An 18,217-nucleotide genomic window follows, 5' to 3' on the forward strand; every position below is an offset into this window, starting at 1 on the left:
TCCTCGCAGGATCTTGGTCACGCATGTACATGCGCCTGGCGTGAGTTTAAGCCACCAGGTCTGGGACTCGAACTGTAGTCGACTACATGGGAGTTCAGCAACATAGCCATTACACTAACTGCTGGTCCCGGAAATCAACAAACTGATCCTACGATTCATATGGAGGGCCAACAGGTGACACGTTGGTTAAGGTGCTAAATTCCCACATGGCCAACTGTTATTTGAGTTCCAGACTTGATGGCTTGAAAAACACAACAAATAAATAGATAAATAAGTAAATAAATGTTTAGGAGAAAAAATGAGGTCATCTGATACACGGCTATTTGTGTCTGGCTGCTTTCACGGGGTATGTGTTCACAGTTCATCCACGGTGTAGCATCCATCAATTTTTTTTTTTTTTTTTTGAGAGAGAGATTTTTGCTATAGGGTGTGTGCACGCGCCAGACAGACAGAGAGAGACAGAGAGACAGAAAGCGAGAAATCACCCCCCAGGGGGGATGGTCACGCCGCAATCCCTTCTCCTCCATTCTCCTCTTGGGATCTTGGGCACGCACGCACACGCACCCGGCGTGAGTTTTAAGTCACCAGGTCTGGGACGTGAACCGCGGTCGACTAGGTGGGAGTCCAGCGACATAGCCATTACGCTAACTGCTGGTCCTGAGCATCCATCAGTATTTTTATCAAATATCCAGAAGAGGTCAGTCTAGGGAAGCAGAAAGACCAGTGGCTGCTTCAGGCTGTGAGGGAGAGGGTGAGAGGAGTGGGTGCTAGCTGGTTCAGGGCCTTAGGGGGTGTGTGTAATGAAAATGTTCTAAGATGGATGTGATAATGGTTACACAGCTCTGAATAGCCTAAAAACCATTGAATGGGGGCCCGCACACAGCGTAGTAGTTACGACTCTGGACTCCCACTTGACCGACCACAAACAGAATCTGGGACCTGGTCACTTGGAAATCATGCTGGGTACATGTGTGTGCGTGCCCAAGATCCTGGGAGAGAACGGAGGGGAAGGGATCGCGCTGTGACCATAGGTGACCATAGGTCGTCCCCAGGGGGATGATTTCTCACTTTCCCTCTCATGGTGTTTATCTCTTTGTCTCCAGCGAGCATAGGTGCTCTAAGACAAAAACCTCTCAAAAATTAAAAAAAAAAAAAAAACCATTGAATTATACACTTTAAGTAGGTGAATTGTATGAAGCAGTTACTTTTTAAGCGGGCATGAAGATCTTACTGGGGCATGAAAGAGTTCTAAAACTGATTTGTGGTGATTCTTGTAATCACTTGATAAAACTTCCAAAATTTAGACCAGCTCGGTGACACGGCAATAATGTGCTGCTCGGGACCAGCAGTTAGCGTAATGGCTATGTCACTGGACTCCCATGTAGTCGACCGCGGTTCAAGTCCCAGACCCATGGCTTAAACTCACGCTGGGTGTGTGTGCGCGTGTGCCCAAGATCCCGAGAGGAGAATGGAGGAGAAGGGATTACAGCGTGGCCATCCCCCCGGAGAGTGATTTCTTGCTTTCTGTCTTTCTGGCGAGCGCACAAGCCCTATAGCAGAAAACCTCTCCTAAATAAATAAATAAATAAATAAAAACAATGCACCTCTCAGGTGAGCTGGGTCCGCGTGAAGATGACCAGTTCGGTTCCCCCTCGACCTGCCTGTAAGTGCTGGACCTGTGAGCCTGTGATCCCAGCTGGAGAGCAAGGCTGCGGTGCCCCAGTCATGGGAGGGATCACAGCATGAGACCCTATTCAGGGGGCTCTTCTCTCAAGAAAGAAATAACAAAATTTTAAAAATCTTTAAATGATTGCATTGCACATTAGAAATAGGTGTTTATGTTAGGAAAAATTTCAGTAAAGTTTTTTCTAAGCATTATTTAATTAATTTATTATTATTATTATTTAAATTTTGTTATAGGGCACATGTGATCACCAGAGGAAGAGAGAGAGAGAAAGTGAGAAAGCAAGTTACCAGATCCAAGACTCAAACCACAGTCAGCCACGTGGCAAGTCCAGTACCCTAACCACCACCCTGCCTGCTGGCCCCATTTTTTGTTGTTGTTTTGTTTCTGAAGTCCACAAGAAATGCAGCCAATAAGAAGCAGAGCTGAAAACATACATGAAAGGGACAGGTTTCTATTAAATAATCAGTTGACCCAAGCTGGCTCCAGAATTCACGTGGCAGTTCATGGGCTCAGGCCCCTGGCTGGCCTGTGCTTGCCAGTCCTGCGCCCATGGCCCTGGCTGGCTCAGAAGGCTATAGTGGGGCCAGAGGTGGTGGTGAGACCTTGTTGAACATGCCTGTCTCTCTCTCTCTCTCTCTCGATCATGAAAAAAAAAATAGATCAGCTTTAAAAAAGAGAAGAAGAAACAGAAATCACTTACTAACTTGAACTGGCATTTAAAAGTTATGTCCCTAAATGATGCCAGGCAAGTTTTGTTAAACCTTAACATTTGGGCCAGCAGGTGGCATGGTGGTTAAGGGTACTGGATTCCCACCTGGCCGACTGCGGTTTAAGTCCTAGACCTGGTGGTTTGTTTTCTCACTTTCCTGCTCTCTCTCTCTCTGTTCTTCTCTGGTCAAATTGAAATAAATGAATAAATAAAGTTAAATAAAATAATTCTTTTTTTTGGGGGGGGAGAGGTTTTTGCTATAGGACATGTGCGCTCGCCAGAAAGACAGAGAGAGACAGAGGTGGAAAGTGAGAAATCACCTCCCAGGAGGATGGCCACACCGCAATCCCTTCTCCTCCATTCTCCTCTTGGGATCTTGGGCACGCACGCACACGCACCTGGCGTGAGTTTAAGCCACCTGGTCCAGGACTTGAACCACAGTTGACTACGTGGGAGTCCAGCAACATAGCCATTACTCCAACTGCTGGTCCCAAAATAAAATAATTCTTAAACCTTAATCTCAAGCATATATATTTTTCAGAGACTGGAAAACAAGAGAAAGTTATCCGATTTATCTTATGAGAGACTAGGATGACCTTGATCCCTAAACCAGGCAAGGACAATGCAAGAAAAAAAATTTGCAGATGAATTCTCTTAAGCATGGAGGCACAAATCCTGCATCAGAATGAGCCAGCTGAGGGTGCAGTTGGTGGATCCCACATGGCCGACTGCACAATTTGAATCCTGGACCTGGTGGCTTGATGCTGGGTCTGTGAGCATGTATACCCAAAATCCTGAGAGGAGAATGGAGGAGAAAGGATTGCAGCATGGCCATCCCGTCTGGGGGGGGACTTTCTCATTTTCTCTCTCTCTGTCTCTCCCTGGCAAGTGCACATGCCCCACAGCAAATTAATATAAAAAAAAAAATAGCCTATTGGGCTTGGTATGCAAGGTGGCTGATTCCTACATGGCCAAGTGTATGGTTGAGTCCTGAACCAGGTAATTTAGAAGAATACTCTGGGCGCATGCGCCTGTGTGCCATTCTGAAAGGAAGGAGAACTGGAGAAGGGATCGGGGCATGGCTGTCCCCCACACAGGGCACTCTCTCATTTTCCCTCTCTGTCTCTTGCTTGCAAGCATACACAAACTCTGGCAAAAATAATAATAATAATAATAATTAGCCAGTTAAAAATAGCTTTGCAGGGCCAGCAGGTGGCATGGGAGTTAAGGCACTGGATCCCACATGGCTCCACAGTTCCAGTCTGGACCCTGCGGCTTGACCAACATGCCAGGCGTGTGCGCTTGTGTGCCCACAATCCTGAGAGGAGAATGGAGGAGAAGGGATCCTCCTTTCGGCCATCCTCCCAGGGCATGATTTCTCACTTTCACGCTCACTGTCTCTCTCTCTCTCTGTCTTTCTCTGTTGAGTGCACACACCCTGTAGCAATAATCTAAAAACAAACAGCCTTGCAAAATAACATCGTAAGTTGGGATGATAGGAATGCCAAGCTGTTCTCGGCACATGTGCTGCAAAGCGCCAAGCTCTTCTCATGCGCTGAACGTGAGGTAGAAATGCTACGTGTTGGAAGCTTGCCCAGAATCTGTTCCTCGTTTGGCAACTATTTTGGCGCTTACTAGGTTTTGGGTGCTGTTCTGACACCAGTGTATGACACAAATTCCTGCCCTAGTGAAAGAAAACAAAGCAATCGCTGCATTAACAAATTAAACGAAAACCCACGCAACCATCTTCATAGACACAGGGAAAAAGTTCAGCGCTCATTCGTGATTTTTTAGAAGGCTGCTAGCTCGATAAGAACACACAGGAATCACTAGTCTACAGCAAATACTAAGCTTACTGGTGAAACTTCAGCAACAAAAGAAGGGCCTCAGTCCCATTCCTGTAAATCAACATCACGTTGGTGATCCCGGACAAAGCAGTAAGACAAGGAGAAGAAAAAGGCCCATGTTCTGCCCCATAGCGATGCCACTAGCTACTGCTCTTTCCTGAACAAGGGTCATTTCCTTATCAGTCACTTACGGAATATCTCAGGTCCTCCCTGTCAAGCTTCCTCTTCCCATGTATGCCCAAGGCCTGGCAGGTGTGTGTTCACAGCAGAATTCCAGGTGTCTGCAGTTCTGGGCTACAGCAAGGACAGAAGGCCAGACCTCTCTGGGGGTCCTACATGAGGATTTCTTTCCTTTTTTTTTCTTTCCTTTTTTTTTTTTTTCAGTTTGCTATAGGCCATATGTGCTTACCAGAGAGAGAGAGAAAGAGAGCAAGAGAGAGAGTGAGAAATCACCCCTCCCTCCCGCCAGGGGGAATGACCACACCACACTCCCTTCTCCTCCATCCTCCTCTCAGGATTTTGGGCACGCACGCACACATACCTGGCGTGCTTCTCAAGCCAGACTTGAACCATGCAATGGGCCATGTAGGATCCAGCCACCTTAACTTCCACGCCACCTGCTGGCCTACAGATGAGAGTTTCTTTTTCTTTTTTAAGAATTATTTTATTCAATTTTATTCATTCATTCATTTATTTTAATTCGACCAGAGAGAGACACACAGAGAGAAAGAGGCAAGTGAGAAAGCAAGCCACCAGGTCCAGGACTTGAACCATGGTCGGCCATGTGGGAGTCCAGCACTTTAACTACCACGCCACCTGCCAGTCTCAAGATGAGAGTTTCTAACAGGACTCAGTATGGGGACAGTCCTGGTTTGTTAAGTATATTCAGATGATTCGTTTGCACCTTGATTGACTTCTGTCATCAACCCTGGGAGAGAGAAAAGGTTACAATACTGAAATTTGGAAACCTCAATATACTTAGAACTGAAGGAGGGGCCAGCAGTGACGTGGTGGTTAAGGCCCTGGACTCCCACATGGCCAGCCGCGGTTTGAGCTTTGGACCTGGAGCTAGCTTTCTCACTTTCCTTCTCTCCCTCTGCGGTCACATTTTTAAATAATAATAATAAATAAAATTAAGTAAGGAGTTCTAAAAACAAGAAAAAGAACTGACAGAGAACCGAAAGGGATCTTACCTCATTTGTTTCACATTTCGTAAGCACCAACCAGAGGTTGCATGGCTAGGTGCCGGGAAACTGCAGTCCCTGAGTGGGCGGAGCTTATGGCCTATTTATTTATTTATTTATTATTATCAGCCACAGGGCACATACGTGTGGCAGAGGGAGACAGAAAGTGAGGAATCACTCCCCAGCGGGGATGGCCACACCATAATCCCTCCTCCATTCTCCTCTCAGGATTTTGGGCACACACACAATCCTAGCGTTTTTGTCAAGCCACATGGACCGTGGCATTGCCACGTGGAGTCCAGTACCGTGACCACCGCCTCACCGGCTGGCCCTGCTTACAGCCTACGGCCCGCTGTAGCTCAGACAGCGTAGTTTAGCTCGGAGCCTCCACGTAACCCCTTCCGAGCCTCTTGGTGCCGGGCCAGTGGCTCCCCAGTGTCAGAGTTTCAGTCACCTGGAGGGTGCATCCAAGTACAGGTTGCGGGGACCCCCCCAGGGTCTCTGATTTCATAGGTTGGGGATGGGGCAGAAAACGTGCCCCCGTCTCCTTCCTTCCTCGTCCTGTTTCTTTTCTTTATTTCTTTTTTTGAATTTCTTCTTCTCTCCTTCCTTTCTCTTTTCTCTTTCTTTTCCTCTCTCTTTCTTCCTTCTTTTCTTCTTTTCATAAGAAAGAGAGAGGACCCCCTGCAAAAAACCCCTCCAAAAAACAACAAAAAAACCCCCAGGGCCTTGCCATATGGTAATCTTCCCCAAAGCCTTCCACCCAGCCACGCCTGGCATGTTTAGGTTGGCCCTGGGCTCGAACCCCAGACCTTCCTATAAGGCTCCAGCATTGTGCGGTGGTGCCCTACCACACAGGCTAAAAAGGTGCAGTTCCCACACACATCGTGGTGATGCTGAGGGTGCTGATCTGGAGAGCCCGGCTCTGAGAGCCGCCACACTAGAACTGTGTCCACGCTGGGATCCGGACGCTGCACGATGTCAGATTGCAGGGAACAGCCCCGCCCCAAGGGGCTGACAGCCATGAGTTTCAACTAGGTTCACTCATTCCCTCGTTCATCTTTTCTACGAACTAGGACCTTGAATAACACCATTTAACTTCTAGAAGAACCATATCGAACCAGTTACTGTGGGTACTGTTACTACCCTTGTTTTCTGAGGAAATGGAGACCCGGGTAATACATACAAGGTCACACAGTAAGTGCTAGGACCCAAGCTGTGGGTCTCTAAGAGTCTTACTTTTTTTTTTTTTTTTTTTTTTAATTTTGCCATAGGGTATGTGTGCTTACTTGCCGGAGAGACAGAGAGAGAAAGTGAGAAATCACCCCCCCAAAGGCACCCCCACCCCGGGGCGATAGCCATGCCACGACCCCTTTTCCTCCATTCTTCTCCTGGGAATTTTGGGCATGCACGCACACATGCCTGGTGTGTTTTCAAGCTGACAGGTCTGGGGCACGACCCACAGTGGGCCATGTGGGTGTCCAGTACCTGAAACTGCACACCACCTGCTGGTCCCCAAGAGTCTACTCCTAACCACTGCTCTAACGCCGTGTAAATAAGTCATTCGGTGAAGCCATCAAGGACAGAGTGCTCTGGGAGCCCAGGTGGCCTCTGTCTAGCAGAGAACTGACTCAGAGACGGGACACGGGGGAGAGACCTGAAGGAGACATTTGCCGAAAGCAAGTGGGGAGAAGTCTGCACAGCCGGCAAGGGGGCCCTTCCGGAAAAGGCCGGGCGGCTCCGCATCAGAATGTAAAGAGTTGGCCCCGCTGCAATGGCTCCGGCTGCTAAGATACTGCTCCACAGGCTGGGACCACAGGGAGGCCAGGGTTCAGTTCCTGGTCCAACCTAAAGGCTGAGTGGTGTGTGTCTGTGATTCCAGTGAGTCAGGGAGGCTGAGGCAGAGGACCTAACAGGCAAACCCCGTCTGAAAATAGTCGGAACCAGCAGATGGCATAATGGTTATGTCATTAGAAGCTCACATAGTTGACCATGGTTCGAGTTCCAGACCTGGCAGCTTAAAACTCATGTCAAGGGGCTGGCAGGTGGCGTGGTGGTTAGGGTGCTGGACTCCCACATGGCCGACCGTGATTCAAGTCCCAGACCTGGAGGCTTGCTTTTTCGCTTTCCTCCTGTCTCTCTCTTGCTCTGTCCCTCTCTGGTCAAATTAAAAAATAAGCAAATAAATAAACAAAAGTTAAATAAAATAATTCTAAAAACAAACAAATGAAAAACAAACCCACACTGAGTGTGTGTACGTGTGTTCCCGAGATCCCAAGAAGAGAATGGAGGAGAAGGGATTGCAGTGTGGCCATCCCTGGGGGGTGATTTCTCACTTTCTGTCTCTCTGGCAAGTGCACATGCCCTATAGCAAAAATCTCTTTTTTAAAAAAATAGAGTTAAGGATAGAGACAGAGAGAGACCAAGATGAAAAAAGAAAGAAGAGTGTCCCAGTAAATCTCCATTTACTGGTTTCCAGGCTGGTGCCAGGCCTCGAGTGACCATGGCAGAGAGTGACCGGCAGGATGTCCAGTGGACCTGTTGGCCAGTGATGTGCTGACCCGATGTACACCCTTTCCTGGACTTGACCTACGGGGGTTTGGCCCAGTGTGACTAGACCTGCTGCTGCACGCACACATGCCTGGTGTGTTTTCAAGCTGACAGGTCTGGGGCACGACCCACAGTGGGCCATGTGGGTGTCCAGTACCTGAAACTGCACACCACCTGCTGGTCCCCAAGAGTCTACTCCTAACCACTGCTCTAACGCCGTGTAAATAAGTCATTCGGTGAAGCCATCAAGGACAGAGTGCTCTGGGAGCCCAGGTGGCCTCTGTCTAGCAGAGAACTGACTCAGAGACGGGACACGGGGGAGAGACCTGAAGGAGACATTTGCCGAAAGCAAGTGGGGAGAAGTCTGCACAGCCGGCAAGGGGGCCCTTCCGGAAAAGGCCGGGCGGCTCCGCATCAGAATGTAAAGAGTTGGCCCCGCTGCAATGGCTCCGGCTGCTAAGATACTGCTCCACAGGCTGGGACCACAGGGAGGCCAGGGTTCAGTTCCTGGTCCAACCTAAAGGCTGAGTGGTGTGTGTCTGTGATTCCAGTGAGTCAGGGAGGCTGAGGCAGAGGACCTAACAGGCAAACCCCGTCTGAAAATAGTCGGAACCAGCAGATGGCATAATGGTTATGTCATTAGAAGCTCACATAGTTGACCATGGTTCGAGTTCCAGACCTGGCAGCTTAAAACTCATGTCAAGGGGCTGGCAGGGGGCGTGGTGGGTAGGGTGGTGGACGCTGGCAGGTGGCGTGGTGGTTAGGGTGCTGGACTCCCACATGGCCGACCGTGATTCAAGTCCCAGACCTGGAGGCTTGCTTTTTCGCTTTCCTCCTGTCTCTCTCTTGCTCTGTCCCTCTCTGGTCAAATTAAAAAATAAGCAAATAAATAAACAAAAGTTAAATAAAATAATTCTAAAAACAAACAAATGAAAAACAAACCCACACTGAGTGTGTGTACGTGTGTTCCCGAGATCCCAAGAAGAGAATGGAGGAGAAGGGATTGCAGTGTGGCCATCCCTGGGGGGTGATTTCTCACTTTCTGTCTCTCTGGCAAGTGCACATGCCCTATAGCAAAAATCTCTTTTTTAAAAAAATAGAGTTAAGGATAGAGACAGAGAGAGACCAAGATGAAAAAAGAAAGAAGAGTGTCCCAGTAAATCTCCATTTACTGGTTTCCAGGCTGGTGCCAGGCCTCGAGTGACCATGGCAGAGAGTGACCGGCAGGATGTCCAGTGGACCTGTTGGCCAGTGATGTGCTGACCCGATGTACACCCTTTCCTGGACTTGACCTACGGGGGTTTGGCCCAGTGTGACTAGACCTGCTGCTGAGGCAGGCTCCTCTCTCAGTGCGGGGACCACTGCCCTCTGGTGGCCACTAGGTCAGATGCAAAAATTGGGAAGAGACTAAGGACCTGATGCAGGACCAGGTTTTATTCTATTTAATCCTTTTGAAAATCCTGGGATCAGCAGTTAGTGTAATGGCTATGCCGCTGGATTCCCATGTAGTCAGCCGCAGTTCGAATCCCGGACCCGGTGGCTTAAACTCACGTGTATGTGTGTGTGTGCCCAAGATCCTGAGAGGAGAATGGAGGAGAAGGGATTGCGGCGTGACCATCCCCCCTGGGGGTGATTTCTCCCTTTCTGTCTCTATGTCTCTCTCTGTCTCTGTCTTTCTGGCGAGCGCACGCACCCTATAGCAAAAACCTGTCAAAAAAGAAAAAAGAAGAAAGAAAGAAAATCCTATAGAATAGGTATGCTTGTCCTTAGTGAGGCTCAGAGAGGAGAATTTTCTTGTCTGTTTCTCAGCGAGGAAGCGGTCAACAGGACCAGGACGAAGGGGAACAAGAGAGGGAGGGCCTCCTCTGGTCCCAGCCTGTGGACTGGCCTGGAATCTGGCTGCTTGTAAATGCCAGGGCCCTGCTCTAGGCCCCTCGTTGGCATTATGGGGGCTGCTTTCCTGTGTGCATGCAGTCCCCCGCCACGGAGAGTGTGACTGGTAGTCCCTAATGGACGCGGTGGGAGGACAGATGGCTTCAGCAGCCGCAGAGGAAGTAGAGTTCATGTGTGTCCCGAGGGGACAGGTCCTCAGGGAAGTCGTAGGTAGTATCCCAGCCCCAGGAGGTCTTCCTCCTGGGGGCAAGCCAGCCGCCCTGCCCGGCCCACTGAGAGCTGCACTCTCAGGCCCCAAGCCAAGCCTGACCCCAAGGGGCAGAGTCCCTGCAGGATCAGCGCCTTCTGTCTGCCGCCCTGGCACGTGTATGAGAGACAGGAGAGCCGGGGTCAGGTCAGGGTCAGAGAGACAGGAGAAGGCTATGCTTCTGGCCATGGATTTGGAGGACGGGACCATGAGCCAGGAGTGCTCTTAATCAGAACAAAGAACCCCCTGTTCCCTAAAACTTACAGTAGTTGTTTATTTTAGTTTTTTGACATAAGGCATGCGTGCTCCTGCGAGAGAGAAAGAGAGATGAAAAATGAGAAATCACCCTCTCCCTGGAGGGGGTGGCCATACCACAATCTCTTCTCCTCCTTCTTCTTTTTGAGTTATTTATTTAATTTTATTTGTTATTATTATTTAATTTGACCAGAGAGAGACAGAGAGAGAAAGACAAGGAAAGTGAGAAAGCCAGCTGCCAGGTCTGGGACTCGAACTATTGTCGGTTGTGTGGGAGTCCAGCACCTCAACCACCATGCCACCTGCTGGCTCCCACAATCCCTTCTCCATTCTCCTCCCGGGGTTTTGGCACACACGCACATGCACCCAGTGTGAGTTTCAAGCTGCTGGGTCTGAGACTCGAACCACAGTTGACCGTGTGGGAGTCCTTACCCACCATGCCACCTGCCGGTCCCAAAACGTACATTCTAATGGAGAGAACAAACGTAAATATTAGGGAAAAGCAGCCCTTTACAAGGTGTTGTCCTAGACAGAAAACTACGGAGCAGAGTGAAGCGATGGGAGTACAGTCCAGAGGGCTGGGAAGGCAGCTGCCTGCAGTTTTAGATACGGTGGTCACAATATGCCTCACGAGACCAGCAGATGGCATAATGGTTACGTCACTGGACTCCCACATAGTTGACCGTGGTTTGAGCCCCAGACCCGGTGGCTTAAAACTCACATCAGACACATGTGCGTGTGTCCCCAAAATCCTGAGAGGAGAGTGGAGGAGGAGGGACTGCGGTGTGGTCATTCCCTCTGGGGTGATTTCTTGCTTTCTGTCTCTCAGTCTCTCTCTCTGTCCTGCGAGCACACACACCCTAGAGTAAAAATCTCTCTCCCCAAACAAACAAAAGCCTCGCTGAGATGGCTGCGCTTGAGTTAAACCTGAGGGAAGATGAGGGAGCTGGCTGTGGCTATCTGGGGAAGAGTACTCCCACCAGGGCACAGCCAGGGCAGAAGCCGAGGCAGGAGTGAGCCCTGTGCTCAGGAGCAATAAGGACATCCAGTAAGGTCACGGTGACCGGAGCAGCGGGGGAGCAAGCAGGGAGAAGAGATGCGGTCGGGGAGGCGGATCACGCAGGGCCTCGCAGTGCAAGGACTGGCTTTCAGTCCACGCACTTGCCTTCGAGGGTTCTAGGAGTGACACGACACGGTCTGACTCGCTTTTAAAGGCTCCCGCGCTGCGCCGTCAGAGTGGTCTGTGGGGGAGTAGAGGCAGCAAGACCACCTGGAGTCCCCTGCAGTTTTTTAGGCCCCAGACGAGACGTGGTGGCTGGGGCCCGGCTGGCAGCAGCCCCAGCTGAGAAGCCGCAGCTCTGGAGCAGTTTTGAGGTAGGGCCAACAGCCTCCTGATGTGGGGTTTGAGAGAAAGAGAAGAGATGAGAATCTCGTCCTGAACCATGGAAAGTGGGAGTTGTCGGGGCCAGCAGGTAGCACGGTGGTTAAGACAGCTAGACCCCACATGGCCAACTGCACAGTTCAAATCCCAGACCCAGTGGCTTGAAAAACATGACAGGTATGTGTGCATGCATGCCCAAAATCCCAAGAGGAGAATGGAAGAGAGGGGATCATGGTGTAGCCCTCCCCCTGGGGGGTGATTTCCCATTTCCTTTTTTTTATTTCCTTTTTTTTTTTTTGAGAGGTTTTTCGCTATAGAGCGTGTGCGCTCGCCAGACAGACACATTCAGACAGAGAGACAGAAAGCGAGAAATCACCCCCCAGGGGGGATGGTCATGCCGCAATCCCCTCCCCTCCATTCTCCTCTCAGGATGTTGGGCACGTACGCACATGCCTGACATGAGTTTAAGCCACCGGGTCCGGGACTCGAACCGCAGTCAGCCATTACGCTAACTGCTGGTCCCCCCACTTTCTTTTTTTAGCATAATTATTTATTTAATTTTATACTATTATTATTATTTAGTTTCCTATAGCACACATCCATTCACCAGAAAGAGAGACAGAAGGAAAGTGAGAAGGCAAGCCGCCAGGTTTAGGATTCACACTGTGGTCAGCCACGTGGTAGTCCAGCACCCTAACCACCACGCCATCTGCTGGCCCCAGATTTCTCACTTTCCCTCTCCTTTTATTCCCAGCGTGTGCACACGCCCTATAACAAAAAAAAAAAAGAAAAGAAAAGAAAAAAAAAAGAAAAAGAAAAAGAAAGAAAGGAAAAAAAGGAAAGAAAAAAAGAAAGTGGGAGTCAACTGAGATGGAGGGGTGTGTGTGCATGCGTGTGCGTGTGTGTGCACATGTGTAAGAGGCTTGGGGAGGAAAACCAGGAGTTCCGCTTTGGGCCTTGCAGTCCCCGATGCCCTAGCAGCCTTCCAGGTGGACGTGCCAAGAAGGGCGTTGAATACAGGCACCCAGAGTTCAAACAAGAGGACCCAGCTGGGGGTATGAACTTGGGAATGATCAGGATCGAAAGGTTTTTAAAACCACGGACTGAGGGAAGAGGACAGAGTGGAGAAGACCAAGAGCTGAAGGCCTCGGTGGTAAGAGATTAGAAAGGGGTCAGCCCCAGAGCTCACTTAGTGATTAAGGGAGCTGGGTCCCACATGGCAGTTCGAATCCTGGCCCCAGCGGCTTGAAAAACACACCGGGTAAATGTGCTTGCGTGCTTAAAATCCTGACAGGACGGAGAAATGGAGACGGGATTGTGACGTGACATCATCTGTTCGGGGGAGCTTGCTTTCTCTCTGTCTCTCTGTCTCTCTCTGACAAGTGCATGCTCCCTCTGGCAAAATTTTAAAATAAAAAATTTTAAAAGAAACCAGAAAGAAAAGGAAGAATCAGTAAAAGAAATTAAAAACAAAACAAAACAAAACACCCACCAGTAAGGGAAGCCAAAAAGCCGGGAGGAAGCTGCTGGGAGGCCAAGCAAGGTGAGGCTCAGCACTGGCCCGGGGTTCAGTAACGGCAGCCACTGGGGCGCCCATGAGAGTCACGGGGGCTGACGGGAGCAACAACCTGAGCAGAAGGAATTTAAGAGAAGCGGCAGCAGTTACGTCACTGGACTCCCACGTGGCCGACTGTGGTTCGAGTCCCAGACCAGCCCTGTGTGTGCCCAACGTCCTGGGAGGAGGCTGGAGGAGAGATTGCAGCATGGGCATCCCCCCTGGGGGGTGATTCCTCACTTCCCCCTCGCCGTCTCTGTCTGTCTGTCTCTACGCCATGAGCACACAAGCCCTAAGGCAAAACCTTCAACAACAAACAAAGGATATTAGAGTTTAGGACCAGCCGGTGACATGGTCGTTAAGGCAGTTGGATCCCACATGGCCATGGCTGACTGCATGGCTTGAATCTGGGACCCAGATGCTTGAAAAATATGCCGAGTGCACATGCATGCCAAAAATCCTGAGAGGAGACTGAAGGAGAAGGGATTGCAGTGTGGCCACCCACACCCCCACCCCGGGGGAATGAATCTCACTTCTCTCTCTGTCTCTCGCTGTTTCTCTTGGTGAGTGCACATGCCCTATAGCCAAAGAGAGAGAAAGAGAGAGTACAGACATCGGCCTCAGTTCCTCCTCTGCACCCTGCAGTCCTGTCACGGCAGCTGTCCCTGGGGCAGCTCCCCCTGCTGTCCCACCATGACAGCTGTCCCTGGGGCAGCTCCCTCTGCTGTCTTATCAAGGCAGCCGTCCTTGGGGCAGCTCCCCCTGCTGTCCCGCCAAGGCAGCAGCTGCCCCCAGGGCAAGGTCACCATCAGCTGTTTCTGGACCTCCCCGCAGCACCCCCGCAGACTTGTAGCTGCTCTTGCTCCGTTTCCAGATGATGTTTTTCCTTTCCTGGAAAGAACCACGAACTTCCGCCGCTGTCCCCATAGAGTGACCCTCACTCCATTGTCCTCCTGGGACTTCGGGCACTCGTGCCCATGCACCCGCTCATCTCTCCCCCTCCCCCTGCTCCATCCCAGCAACATCCGGGACTCTCCTCCACACATGCCAGCTGGCCAATGACCCAAATCAAGCCCAGCGATCCAGGTACTAGTGGAGTGATGTCCAGACAGTTGCTCCTGACTGTACTTACGGCCACCCCCCAGGGGGCGATTTCCACTTGCCCTCGCTCTCTGTCTCTCTCCAGCAAGCATGTACAGGCTCTATGGCAAAAATCTAAAAAGAAAAGAAAAGAAAGTTATGACACTGCAAGAATCATTAACTACTGGGACTTCTCTATTTTGAGCCATTGTAAACATGGTTTTGGAAATGACACAATATCAAACACCTGTAGACTACTTAAAGATTCCAAACCCTAGGGCCAGCAGGCGGTTTCGTGGTTAAGGCACTGGCCTCCCACATGGCTGACCACAGTTCGAGTTCCGGACCCAGTGGTTTGAAACTCATGCTGTGTGTGTGTGTGTGTGTGTGTGCGCGCGCACGTGTGTGTGCACGTGTGTGCGTGTGTGAGCACGCACCCCAAATGATTGCAGCATGGCCCTCCCTACTGGGGAGTGACTTCTCACTTCCTCTCTCTCTGCCTGTCTCCAGCAAGTGCATGTGCCCTCTAGCAAAAATCTCTCCTAAAAAAAAAATCCCAAACCTGAAAATTCAGGGGAAATGTCAGTGCAATTATGCAATATATAAGTAAAAGGAAAGGGTTATTTTGTTGGAAAAATAAAAGAGAATGTTGAAGGAGAGGAATCAGATAACATGAATAGAGAGGACTTTTCTATTTTTTCTTTTCTTTTCTTTCTTTCTTTTAATTTTTTTTTAAGGTTTTTGCCACAGAGTGTGTGTGCTCACCAGAAAGACAATGAGAGGGAAAGTGAGAAATCACCCCCCAGGTGGGATGGCCACGCCGCAATCCCTTCTCCTCCGTTCTCCTCTTGGGATTTTAAGCACTCTTGCACACGCACCCAGTATGATTTTTTTTTTTTTTTGAGAGGTTTTTCGCTATAGGGCGTGTGCACTCGCCAGACAGAGAGAGAGAGAGACAGAGAGACAGAAAGTGAGAAATCACCCCCCAGGTGGGATGGCCACGCCGCAATCCCTTCTCCTCCGTTCTCCTCTTGGGATCTTGGGCACGCACGCACATGCGCCTGGCATGAGTTTTAGGCCACTGGGTCCAGGACGCGAACCGCAGTCGACTATGTGGGAGTCCAGCGACATAGCCATTACGCTAACTGCTGGTTTCCACCCAGCATGATTTTCAAGCTGCCACGTCTGGGAGTTGAACCATGGTGGGCAACGTGGGAGTCTAGTACCTCAACCACCATGCCACTTGCTGGCCCTAGAGATGACTTGTCAGACTTCCTCTGGAAAGGGGAGCGGAGCAATGGGGCAGTGGCTGGAGAGAGATTTTCAGTAAAGAGGAGACATTATGGCACTTACCTATGCTGACGGGAATGGCCTTCTTTGTGCTTGCTTTCCACCCTACCTTTGTTTATTCTGTCCTCAGCTCCCCTAAACCCTTCAGGGCTCAGCTGAAGTGCCACCTCTTCTCTGAAGCCTTGCCAGCTTTCCTGGAAATCAGAAGTGGGGAGGGCTCTTTCCCACCCCTCAAATTCCCATAGCCCCTCTTGAAGGTATCTTAAATGTATAACTGGTATCTGGTGATTGCTTCTCTACAAGCTCCTTGGTAACTGCTCCCTGTCCGGCTCATTTCATAACCATGCCTTCCTCACTCTTCATCTGCCCCCAGACCGACACTTAGATCTGCTCGAGAAATAGTTATGGAGTGAAGAAGGGAATTCCAGGAGCTGGTTTGTACAGGCTGGTCCAGGGACCTAGGATAGCTCTTCTGTAAGCCGTATATATCAGCTGTGCCCTTGAAGGAGCCCTAGGGGATGCTTACATAGGGTGTGCTTGGGGAAACACCCCCCAGTGTGACTTTCAAGCTGCCAGAACCAGGGCCGTTAGCTCTGTGGCATCTGGTTTTCTGCAGAGAGCTTCACTGCTGCACTATGGCATCGGCCCTCGCTTGTGAGACAGTCAGAAGGCCACGGCAAGACTGAACGATTGCATTAAGGTCACGAGGAGGAGAAGAGGATGACCCCTGGGGACCTGGTGATGCCTTCCATCTAGACAGGGATAGTGAAGGAGCTGGACCAGGGACAGGAATACGAGGCGACAAATCCCATGTCGGACATGCGGAGTTTGAGGTGTCTGTCTATGGCATAGCCAGGTGGAGCCGTCCTGGGCTGTTGGACCATAGATCTTAGTCAAGAGAAGGAGGCCGGCTGCAGACGTAGCTGTGGGAGACGCCGTGGGCTCAGTAATGGCCCCGAGATAACCAGGCCCTGATCTTTGGAACCTGTACATGCTACTTACATGGCAAAAGAGATTTTGCAGATGTGATCAAATTAACCATCTTGGGGTGGAGAATTTATCCTGCATTATCTGGAATGGCAGAATTAATCACAAATGTCTTCATAAGAGGTAGGCTGGGAAAAATCTGACCACAGGGAAGAAGGCGAGATAACACTGCAGCGAGGTGCTTGAAGATGGAAGAGGGGCCACAAGTCAAGGAATGCAAGAAATGCAGCTCAGATTCTAGAAAAAGATAAGGACATGGAAACTCCCTCGAGCCTCTGGAGACAGTTTAGTCCTGCTGACACCTGATTTTGGTCCAGTGCAACTCTTTTCAGACTTCTGACTTCCAGGAGTATGAAATAATAAATGGATGTTGTTGGGGCCAGCAGGTGCCATGGAGGCTCTGGCGCTGGAGCTCACATGGCCGATTTGGATTTGGCGGTTCAAGTCCCAGACCTAGTGGCCTGAAAGATACATTGGGCCCATTGGGCTGAAAACAGACTGGAAAGAATGCAGGGAGGACAGAGGGTGAACCAGGTGGTATTTCACAGCATGCTCGCCTCTTCTCTCCCATCTGAATTGTTTCACTTTGAATTCTGTTACAAAAATAGTGCGTTACAGAAAGTTAGAAGGTGCAGCTTAGTCCAAGAAAAGGAAAATTCCTCATAGTATTCTCACCTAGTAATGTTTTAGTGTATCTCTTTCCAGGTTTGTTTGTTTTTTCTTTTCTGTGCAAACTGTGTAATTCCCTCATGCCCCATACGGGGAAAACACCATGGGACCACCGGTTTAAGAGGAGGAAATTCAGGCTTAGAGAAGCAAGCAAGTTATCCAGGTGCACACAGCTGGGCAGCGACACAGCGGGGGTTGGGACTTAGGTCTGTCCCACCCCAAAACCAATGTTCTTCACCGTGAGGGGACCCTGGCTTTTTACCTAGAGGAGTTTTCCCCAGAGAATCTCAGGCCACAGAACTAAGGTCGAGTGGATTTCTATCCCGAACCCCATCCCGCAATCGCTCTGGGATGGAGGAAGGCACCAGGCGGGCCCAAGAAGAGTGAAGGGCCAAGTCGGGGAGCCGTCCCTACCGTGCGGGCCTACCGGGTACCGCGCCTGCACGTGTTGGCCTCTCCCCCGACAACGCCGGGCAGCAGGCTTCCCCTTATACAGACAAGGAAACCGAGGTTTTCAGAAGAGAAGTGATTTTCCAGCCCTGAGGCAGATCTAAGCAGCAGACGGCCAGCCCTGGGGCCTGGCAGAGGTGAAGCTGAGAGCGGGGTTAGGGGTGCTGAGATTAGGGGCGGGGCGAGGCACGGAAACTGAGCGGGGCGAGCGAGAGACGAGCGGGTGGGAGTGAGGGAGAAGGGGCGAGGTCATGGGGAGGCCGGGAACGAATCGGTAGCGAGGAAAAGGCGAGAGGCACTTAGGAGGGGTGCGGAGCGGCGGCAGCCAGGGCCGTGGGAAAGGGGGACTTGAGAAGGTGAGGAGGGGCAGGGAGGGAGGACGGCGGAGGAGCTTCGGAGGCCGGGGGCGGGGCGGCGGGAGAGGGGGGGGGCC

This window comes from Tupaia chinensis, unplaced genomic scaffold (assembly GCF_000334495.1).
Source record: "Tupaia chinensis unplaced genomic scaffold, TupChi_1.0 Scaffold000146_1, whole genome shotgun sequence".
Classification (NCBI taxonomy): Eukaryota; Metazoa; Chordata; class Mammalia; order Scandentia; family Tupaiidae; genus Tupaia; species Tupaia belangeri.